The 10,982-nt window shown below is 36.7% G+C and overlaps 1 protein-coding gene across 1 annotated transcript in view; it reads left to right on the top strand.

Annotated features, from left to right (window-relative positions):
* Positions 1 to 10,982, top strand: part of Dthd1 (death domain containing 1) — an 87,536-nt gene that overhangs the window by 69,200 nt on the left and 7,354 nt on the right. The window lies entirely within an intron of this gene.

Here is a 10,982-nt window from a genome sequence, read left to right as displayed (position 1 = left end):
AGAATTAATATTGTGAAAATGACCATCCTACCAAGAGTCATATATAGATTCAATGCAATGTCAATCAAAATCCCCATGACATTTTTCGCAGAATTGGAAAAAACTATTCTAAGATTCACATGGAAGCACAAAAGACCTCGGATAGCCCAAAAAAACCCTCAGCACTAAGAGCAATGATGGTTGGCTTACTATTCCAGATTTTAAGCTGTATTACAGAGCTATAGTCATAAAAACAACTTGGTACTGGCACAAAAATAGACCTATAGATCAATGGAACAAAATCGAAGAGCTATAGTCATAAAAACAATATGGTACTGGCACAAAAATAGACCCATAGACCAATGGAACAAAATTGAAGACCTAAATATGAGTAATTGCAATTTTAGCCACCTGATATTTGACAAAGGGGCCAAGAACAGTAACTGGAGGAAAGACAGCATGTTCAGCAAATGGTGCTGGCAAAAGTGGATTGCCACCTGTAGAAGAATGAAACTAAACCCCTTTCGCCCTGCACAAAAGCCAATTCCAAATGACTCAAAGACCTCAATGTAAAGCCTGAAACTCTGAAAGTATTAGAAGAAAGCATTGGGGAAAATCTACAAGATATAGGCATAGGAAAGGATTTTCTAAACCAGACATCAATTGCTCAGGAAACAAGGGCAAGAATTAACAAATGGGACCTCATTAAACTAAAAAGCTTCTGTACATCAAAGGAGACAACCAAAGAAGCAAACAGAAAACCCACATAATGGGAGAAAACCTTCACCAGCGACACATCAGACAGAGGTTTAATAACCAGAATATATAAAAACCTCAAAATTAAGATTTCACCTTACCCCAGTCAGACTGGCTAAGATCAAGAAAAGAAATGATACCAAATGTTGGAGAGGATGGGGGGAAAGGGGAACACTCATCCACTGCTTGTGGAACTGCAAAGTTGTTCAACCCCTATAGAAAGTAGTATGGAGAGCTCTTAAGAAACTACAAATGGACCTACCATTTGACCCAGTTGACTCCTTGGCATATACCCAAAGAACTCATCCTATTGCAGAGACACTTATACAACCATGTTTGTTGCTGCTCTTTTCATAATAGCTGAGAGATGGAAGCAACCTAAGTGTCCCTCAACTGAGTGGTTAACAAAAATGTGGTATATTTACACAATGGAGTTCTATTCAGCAGCAAAGAAAGATGAAATAATGAAATTCACAAGTAAATGGGTGGATTTAGAAACTGTTACACTAAGTGAAGTAACACAGAATCAGAAAAAAAATCGACATATATGTTCGCCCTCATATGTGGATCCTAAAACCAAACCCAGATAAGTGAGTATGCAACCAGACATAACTACAGGAACCAGGATAATGGAAAGGAAACAAGGAAGTAAAGGAAAGGAAAGAACCTTAAGGAGAAGAACAGTAGGAAACAGGCCTTAATAAGGGAGCTATGGATAAAAATTGGGTTAGTTTAAGGGAGGGGGGGGAGGGAAGGGTATACAAGGAACCTAGGGGATAAAGGGAAAGAAGGAGCTTAAGAGAGGTAGGACCATAGGAGAAGGGTATTATTAAGGGAGAAAGGGGGGAAATGGTGGCACCTTAAGTGGGAAAACCATGACGGAAGGCTGAGACAATGCGAGAGATAAACAATGCCTAGCTAGTTTTGAAAACCAGAGGGAACCATATTATTCCTACACCCTACTGACAAATTATACATAGCAGATCAAGAAATATATGTCTAGGTGAGGTTTATCTGAGAACAACTGGTCTTTGCCCAAGATTTATCCCTTGTTTTTTAAGCTTGATGACATCACTCAGAAGCTGTGAAAATGTTATCTCTAAAGTTTGGAAAGAAAAAGTACTGTCCACACATGTTTACCGTGAATGCTGTCGCTCCCAGAAAGTAAAAAGGATGCTTCCTCATTATAATTGTTCTCAAACGGAGTTGCCAACAGTGTTTTCATCTTTTAGGATAATGCATAAATTATCTTTAAATAAAAAATAGACCCACATGGTGAGACAGTTGTTCTCTTTTTAGATGTTTTATTTCTGATCCTGTGACTAGATCTCAGGTTGGTGCTACAGCTCTCTAACACTTGAAAACTCCCTTCTCAACTGAGAGTTGTTCTCAGATTCAGAAATCCTGGCTGGCAACAGGATTTAACAAGACTCTTTTATTTTCACTGCATTTATTTTTAGAGTTTCTTTGTGCTTATACAACTGAAGTTCCTTTTAAATGGGCAAAAAGTAGTAAATTTAAAGAAAAAATATTAAGTAATTGATGGTAATATTTTGAATATTTCTTTTATATTATGCTCTGCTGTAAAGAGGCATAATACAATTCAGTGCCTCATTTCAGTATCACTATGAAACAGGTATTAATAGCCTTGTTTTTTAAGCGAGGAAACAGGAACAGAAAATTTTGCTCAAGTTCATAACTGAATGCATGCTAAGGCCAGGAATTGAGCTCTTTACCTCTGTCTAATACTTCGTTCAAGTTCAGGGAAGCAAAGTTGGCATGTGTGAATGGTATATGCAGTGCAGGAGGTACTAGCATGGTGAAATGGAAAGCTGTACATCATATTAATTTTACAGACAAGTTTTAGCTTACAGCTAAAAATACAGGCTCTGAACTCTTAAGAGTCTAGTTTGAATTATGTCTGTCACTTAGAATGTATATTTTTGGCCAAATTATTTCCTTTTTCTAAATTTGTTCTCCTCATTTGTAATGTATACATAATAACAACTTGGTGAGATACACACAACTGTATTACACTGCTAAAACTATATACTTTTTAAGACTTATTTCTAGTGTATGGTAACTAATCAAAATTAACAGCTTAGTGTTTTACCATCTGTGACACAGAGATGGTGGCACATTAAGCCGTTGTTTTACCTTTGGAATGAGATAATATCATCAAGCATATGATGAGACAGAACCGAGATATGCTTGTATTTGTTTGGTGGTTATGTTGAACCCTTACATATATCAGTGTTATGCTCACATTAATTTTCTACAAGTTTACTTCTTTGATTAATTTTCGATTTAGCTTGCCGATAATGTGAAGCCATTAAATCATGTATTATAAAGGAAAAAAAACAGTTTACATCTGTGATGCAATAAATGCACTCAAGTTGGGCAAACTGTAAATAGTATTAAAGACTCTTCCATACAAATAAAGAGTAGAGGAAGAATGAAAGCTAGGACTAACTTGCAGTATTTTAAATACTTCTGGCAAAAGCCCATACAAAAGATAAACCCGAAAAGCATTAATAAATATGTTTTCATAGTCTATTGTTAATCATATTACAATCACTTATGTGCATTTTAATAATGAAATGAATGGCCCATTAGTACATTAACCTGAAAAATTTGTGGCAAGGTTGTTCAGGTGGGGAGAACATGGTAGAGGTGGATGAAAGAGTTGTTATCACAAGATATTATAATAATTGCCTGTGAAAATATCTTCATGTTTAAATTCCTCAAGATTCATTTAAAAATATTAGTAAAAACATTAATGCAGGTCTTGGTGTTTTGGGTTGTATGAAACTATTATTTAGTTATGCCATATAGCATTCATGCTAAATGATGCTAAGGGGATCAGATCATCGCCAGCATGCTACTGAACACAAAACCAGATTCTTCAGGAGAGATCCCTAAACTGGAAAGCGATAGAAATTAAATAGGACCAACTAACCACTTATTATTTGTATATAGGTTAAATGACAATAGTATTTTCAGGGATGCCTTTGAAATTTGACTCCAGGTATAATTCAAAATAGGACATTGCTCTAGGACTCAAAGATGTAGTTTTAATATAATTTCATTATGTCTACTTAGCTACTTAAAGTATATATGAAATAATAGGAAGAATTTAGAGGCTCTCTGAATTTTTCTTTTTTCTCAACAACATATTGAGGTTTGCCACTTATTGTGGTGGGCCCTGGAACAGTACTGCCTCATGATCTTTATGTGCCCTACTGTGATCCATGTTCAGTCATTTAGGATGGGAGGGTGTAGAGATGATGTAATGCAACCAATCAGATCATTATAATGCCAACCTCCAATGGCATTTGCTTCCTCTGCATTGTTTCCCTCTTGTTTTCTGTAGTGATGTTGGCTTAGTGAGTGATTGCTCCATCCTAAACTTCCTGACAGCACATTACAATAGGGGTGAGAATGAAATGCTGATCCCACTGCCCCAACTAAAGCACTGTCAGAGACTAGATGGTTTACACTGGTTGGGTTCAGGGCTGCTGTGAGACAGCAACATAGGTGCCGTCTCTGATACCATTATTCAATGGTGACACTGTGATAGTGTTTCTATGTAAGCCTATACTTACATCATAGCTAGGGATGTATCTTTGGAAATTCATCTACATATTAAAATGTTAGGACTGTAGAAAGTCTTTATGCAAACAAAAAAATGACTCCAATTTCTCTTAAACTTGTGTGATAACTTCTACTGAGAACCCACTCTGTGCCAAAAACTGACCTAGACCATTTTATTTTATTTTATTGAAAGTACATTATTTTATGTGCCCTTTCTATTGCTATAAAGTTTACCAAGGTACAGTCAAGAGGAATTAATTCTAGTGTCTATAAACCAGTTGAGTAACTAGAGTCTGCAACAATTTATAGATACCTATGTCTATTATCTATAACAAATATAGAATATAATGGAGATATATGTCATAATAAATAGTATAGTTACTAATACATAGAACAGGTAACTATTAAAGGAGATGGAAATACTAATTGCCTTGATTTGGTCACTATACATTATATATCTCACACCATCATACATGTACTCTATATCTACAGCCAGATAGTATGCATTAATTAAAACAAAAATCACTGAATAATGTGTAAATATACAAACAAGTAATTTTACTACCATTGTCAAGTACTGTAGGGGGATGTACTGTTATGTGACTGGAACTACAGCAAGTTTATTTTCATCACCATCATAAATATCTGAACAACATGTTTCGCTAAAATCTAGAAAGATATAAAGTACACATTTTATTTCATTTAAAGATCACAGCAAGCCTCAGAAGTATATAATGTAATGGCAGTGGTTTTAAAATGAGGGGAAGTAAGGCCTGAATCACCTCAAGAACCAAGAGTTGACGGTCTATTTTAAACTTAGTCTTATTTGAGAATCATGGTCAAGCATCACAGTATTAGAGAAAGCATTAGCTCCGGGGTTAATCTTACCCAGGTTCAACCCCTGCTCCTTCACTCACATATGGTCTCAGCAAGAAGAGCTAATCACTCCTAAGCTTTGATCTTCTCAGTCATCATAGCAGAAATAAAGAAAATATTTTTTAATTTTTATTTATTTTTATTTTATGCATAAATCTGTATTACCAGCACTGCATGGATATAAGTGCACCCATGTCGTGCAATGCTCATCTCCTCTCTCTCTCTCTCTCTCTCTCTCTCTCTCTCTCTCTCTCTGTAATATAGATGGAATAAGCAAAGAAAATATTTTTTAATTTTTATTTATTTTTATTTTATGCATAAATCTGGATATAAGTGCACCCATGTCATGCAATGCTCGCAGAGGACAGAAGAGACTGTCGGATCCCCTGGGACTGGAGTTACGGACAGTTGTTAGCTACCGTATGGGTGCTGGGATTCGAACCCGGGTCTTCTGGAAGAACAGTGTTCTTAACCACTGAGCCATCTCTCCAACCTCAGAAAAAAATAATTTTAAAGTAACTGAATCAGAATCAATTCTGATAGCCTAATACATGCTTGATAAGTGTTCAGAGCAATAGTCAGCTGAAAATAATCTTACATGGAAGTGGAGATGCATGCTGGGATAGAAATTAAGCTGAGTCTCAGAAATAAGTGGCTGAATGGGATATGATTTGACAAAATACTATTTAGGTCAATAGGGGTTTACCTAAAAAAGAAAAACACAAAAAATACACATTTTTATACATTTAGCCTATAAATTCATTGTTGTAAATATTAAACATACAATTAGTATCAAGTGTTATATTATTAAATATGTCAAATTAAAATGACATAATGTAATAGTACTATAACACATATGAATTGTTTTATAATTGTATAATATATATGTTAAATATATATTCGACGTTTTCATTTTATGTGACAGAATAAATATGTGATATGCTGAAATTTTAGTCACCAGAGGCCAGCAGGTATTTGGAATAAAGTACAGAAAGTACATGTCTTAGTTGACCCCCTTTGTGCTATGTCCCAAGGGAAAGTTGTAAGCCAAAAATGAAAAGCTAATTCATTGAGCTCTTTGGCAAGTTAAAGCACAATCAATATTATTTTGATTTCATTCAAAATAGGAAGGACCCAGGTCCTTCACTTTATCACATTTTGCCACACATCTGATGTGCTGGGAAAGAACCGGGTGGCTACTGATGGAGCACTGCCTGAGAGCAGTAGTAGAGAACACATGCTCCATGTAGAGCAGATGGACCACTGCTATTGGCTGGACCCTCCGTTGGCAGTGGAGCAGCAAGCAGTACAAGTCCATGGCAGCAACCGGACCTAAATTGTGACCCGGAAGCAGAAATGCAGAATGGGCAGAAACTTGCATTACACCACGTAGACACAGGGGTGAGTGGAGAGCTACGTGGTCACCTGAGTGTTATGGCATATGTCCTGGAAGACGGTGTGGAGGCCAGAGTACAAAGTTCATGGGATTACCAGAATCACTGAAGAAAGAATTTTTGAGAACCTGGAATTTCTGCATGAGGAGTTAGGGCATCTCAGTGACACCAGTGAAGCAATTTATAAAATTATCTGATAGAAGTTAGTATTTCAATGACTGTATCATATAGTAACAAGTAAGTATAAAATAATCAGAAATTTGCTCTTGTCCAGACATGATATTAAACATTCTCATTTTGATAAAAGCATTCCATTTATTCTTCTACACTTCCACTGGGATACATTTGAAGGGGTGTCAATTGATAGTTTATCTGGACCCTAGTTTATCTATGTGAAGTCATCATATCTAATCATCAGAATCAGCCATTTGAACATTATAAACATTACCCTATCTAACAGCTTTGAAATCAATGTGTGAACATTCTATTTTCCCCCCTCAAGATTCATGGTGAGGGCCAGTAAAGATTGAGAAATTCTACTTTTTATTTTTTCAACGAGTAGAAGATAAAATCCTTGAAAACTGGCAAATAAGGATGAAGTACAGGTCTATAATGAGTGGCCAAGAGTACTTCATGAATGCAGGAAGGCATTTCTAAACAGGCCTGGTGCCCAGTTAAAACTGCAGATCATGAGGGGTGATGATAATTCTTTCCCAGAAAGGTCCCCTGGGTTATTAAATTTTATAAAGGCATCATGTGCTTACCATGCAGCAAATATAAAGTACTGATGTTAAAGAAGGTACAGAAAAGTGCACAGTGAATCACAGAAAGCCTAATTAGAGACAGAAAAGCATATATGAATGGGATTAATAATAAAATATGAGTTCATAGGTGGATCTTGCAATGACACCTATGTTCTCCCAGTAAGAAACCAGAGCATAGAGTAGTTATCAAAAAGGGGGTGTTTGGCCTTGTGTTTTAAAATATTGCAGGAATTGAAAAGCCTTATCACTTAAATCAAGATAACATCTTCTTATAAATTATAGACATTTTTGTCATTCTACATAGAATATCTCTTCAGCCATAGTGAAGAATGCACATAGGAATAAATTATCTTTTTGACCCTTCACAGGATTACACTGCCCAGTAAAGCAGAGACTGACCATGGCTCCATCTTGGAGAGATGAAAAGACCTACCAGAGGAAATTGAGATATGCTAAGTAACATGATTATGGATAACTTAATGGAGGTGCCCAAGTCATTTTTTTTTAGTTGTCCACAAAAACTCAAACTCACACATACAAACTCAACTAAAAATTCTTTATTGAGACCAGTAAGAGGATTATATTTAGGCAGAACAGAAAGAATAGTCAACAGCTGATGGAATCCTAACATGCTGTAAAACTCAGTGATTCTACCTCTTTTGGGTTTAAATGATTTTATTTTCAATTTTTAACCACTTTTATGTAGAGGAGTCTTGTGAAAATGCTTAAAGTATAAATATGACACACGTGTACATACCTGGATTATTTATATTTTGTACCGGTGCCCTTGAGAGGCTTAAAATGAGGGAAAAGATGCCATGTAAATCCTGCTATTCCCTTTGATAAGATAACTGTGTATTGAAGAAAAGATTAAGAGAGCTTTAGAGCCATGTTTGGATTAGCTAACAGTCTTCACATACAGTGATAGTTAAAAGTGACATTGAAGAAATTGTATTCAGCATGCTAAAATATACTAGGATAATATTCCAAAATAACTAAACTCGTATTTTATATTTTGGTTTTGAGGGGCATAGCACATAGCTAATGCCTCAAAAATTCATTTATTTTAAAGTGATATAGTACAATGTATCTGGACTTATACTATTATTTCTTAATTCCTTATAATTGAAATGTCTGTTATTATTATTATTATTATTGTTATTATTATTGTTTTATTTTGAGACAGGATCTCCCTCTAGCCCCAGCTTGTGGGAGACAGGTTTGAGCCTAGGGTGAAAGTCTTATTGACAGCCATACAGCAGACCAGAGGTAACGGCCCAACTGTTGGAGCCACAAGAAATGCCTTGTGACATTTGCTCCTATTGGCAGATCATGAGACTGATGCCTAGAGCTTGCCACTCCCTAATCACCACCCTTGGAATTCCAAATTGCAACACTTAGATATTGCTACAGTCATGGTCATGTGGTTTCCAGGAATCAGGGCTCTGTAATCTGAAACCCATAATGCTAATGAGGCATCTTACCCTCTATTCTGTGGTAGGATATTGTCTGTCATGCTAATAGGATGCTAATTCTGTTATGCTAATAAGGTATCCTACTTGCTGTGCTGTGATTGGACCACTACCCCTATATAAGCTTCTGTCTTCCTGCAACAAAGCAGACCTATGTTACTGAACCTGTGTATCCTACTTGCTGTGCTGTGATTGGACCACTACCTCTATATAAGCTTGTGTCTTCCTGCAACAAAGCAGACCTATGTTACTGAACCTGGTTTTTTGTGTCTGAATGTGGCTCCACTGACACAGTCTCCTTACCAGCCCTGGGGTCTGGGACCGGGCAGAAGCAGCGATGACAGAAGACGGCTCCAGGCAGGCAGAAGAGCGGCCTCAGCCCAGGATGGGAGAAGGAGCAGCATGCATAAGAATGGAAGAGCAGCCACCCTGACCGTGACTGCACCAGCTGACCTAGAACTCACTATGTAGACCAGGCTGGCCACAATCTTATAGACATCCACCTGCCTGTGTCTCTTGAGTGGGAGTGCTGGGATTAAAGGCATGTTCTACTATGCCCAGCCCCTTTGAAACTTCTTAATGTAAATTTTGTATGCTTCCATAAAATTTCTATGAAAATAATGCCTAGAAAATACAATACTCAGACACAGCTAACTTGTACCATGTGTTAAGAAGGGACCAGTGTGCTGTGTATTAACATACGCACTTACATAATCCTTATATCATTGCTTCAAGATAGGTTATTTAAAAATTGAGAAGCTGGGAGGTATTCCTTGGTGGTAGAAACATATACCTAGCATGCATGAAGCCATTGGTTTAGCCCTAGTACACATACACACAAAAAAAGGAAGGAAGGAAGGAAGGAAGGAAGGAAGGAAGGAAGGAAAGTTCAGTGGATTTGCAGAAGGAAAGAAGGAAGGAAGGAAAGTTCAGTGGATTTGCAAGAAGTCACAAAGGTAGTACAGAAAGGTACATGTTCCTCACCCAGTTTTCCTCAGCAGTCACATCATTCATAGCTACAGTACACTATCAAAGCCAAGAGGGTGGTCCAGATGATGTGTGTAGCTCTATGCTATTTTATCATTGGCTGAATTGCACACTATCACTACCTTCAAAATACAGGAGCGGTTCATTTCCACAAAAATCTTTTTTGTGCTTCCTCTTCACAGTCATGTTTCCTGTTCCCTACCTATCAGCAATCACTAACAATCCTTTCCATATTTAAGGACTCTGTCACTTCAACAGTATAAGAGAAATCAGAATGTGTAAACTTTTAAATGAGTTTTGCAGTTAACAAAGTGCTCTATTGTCCTTGTAAATTGTGGTTTGAAGTTGTTGTATGCATCAATTATTTTTCCCTTTTAATTTTTAAATTCAGTACTATTCCATAGTTTGAATGTACTACCTATTTAGGGGTATTTTAGTTGTTTATAGTTCTGTGTGAGTACAAAAAAAGCAGCTATGAGCATTTGTGCTGAAGTTTTTGTGATTTGGTTTTTAATAGATATATTTCAGAGATCAATGTGACAAACACGCTGCAGTAACATGGCTACTCAGACTCCAAATCTAGATGTTTCTCCTTGTGTCCTGTGCTGCTTTCACTGCCCCTGCTATTCTGCAGGTCATAAAAGAGTAATGATTATTTATGTGATTACTTCTGGACAAAATGGTGCATTAAATAACATATGCTCAGCAACTTGACTGATTTTAGAACCCTTTACAAACATCATTCACACAAACACTGTTTGAGTCCCTGCTGGGTGCCATGTCCTGAGCTCAGTGTTGAGGCCCAGTGCCTGATCCACATGGATTTTATGAAATTTTGGCATAGAGGTAGTGTGTTCTATATTACTTGGCCTTAATGGTTTTCAATTTTAGTTTTGCTCAGAGTTCATGTGAATTCTATACTGATATTTAAATGTGTAGTCTTAAACGTAAATTTCCTGAAACATTTGGGTTATTGTACTTAGTGCTATCATAGGAAAACAAATGCTGAACGTGCATGCACGAACACAGTATCTAATTTTGCCATCCATGCAGTTCAGCACTTCTTCCAAATAATGGTAAGTTTCAGATGGAGATTGTTTATAGCATGTTCATCAGTGGGTGATTTCTTTTACTTATTCTATGTCCCTTTCTTCCGATTA

This window comes from Nannospalax galili, unplaced genomic scaffold (assembly GCF_000622305.1).
Source record: "Nannospalax galili isolate Female #2095 unplaced genomic scaffold, S.galili_v1.0 scaffold65, whole genome shotgun sequence".
Classification (NCBI taxonomy): domain Eukaryota; kingdom Metazoa; phylum Chordata; class Mammalia; order Rodentia; family Spalacidae; genus Nannospalax; species Nannospalax galili.
The sequence above is the reverse complement of the archived record's forward strand: the minus strand, read 5'-3'. Positions and strand labels throughout refer to the sequence as shown.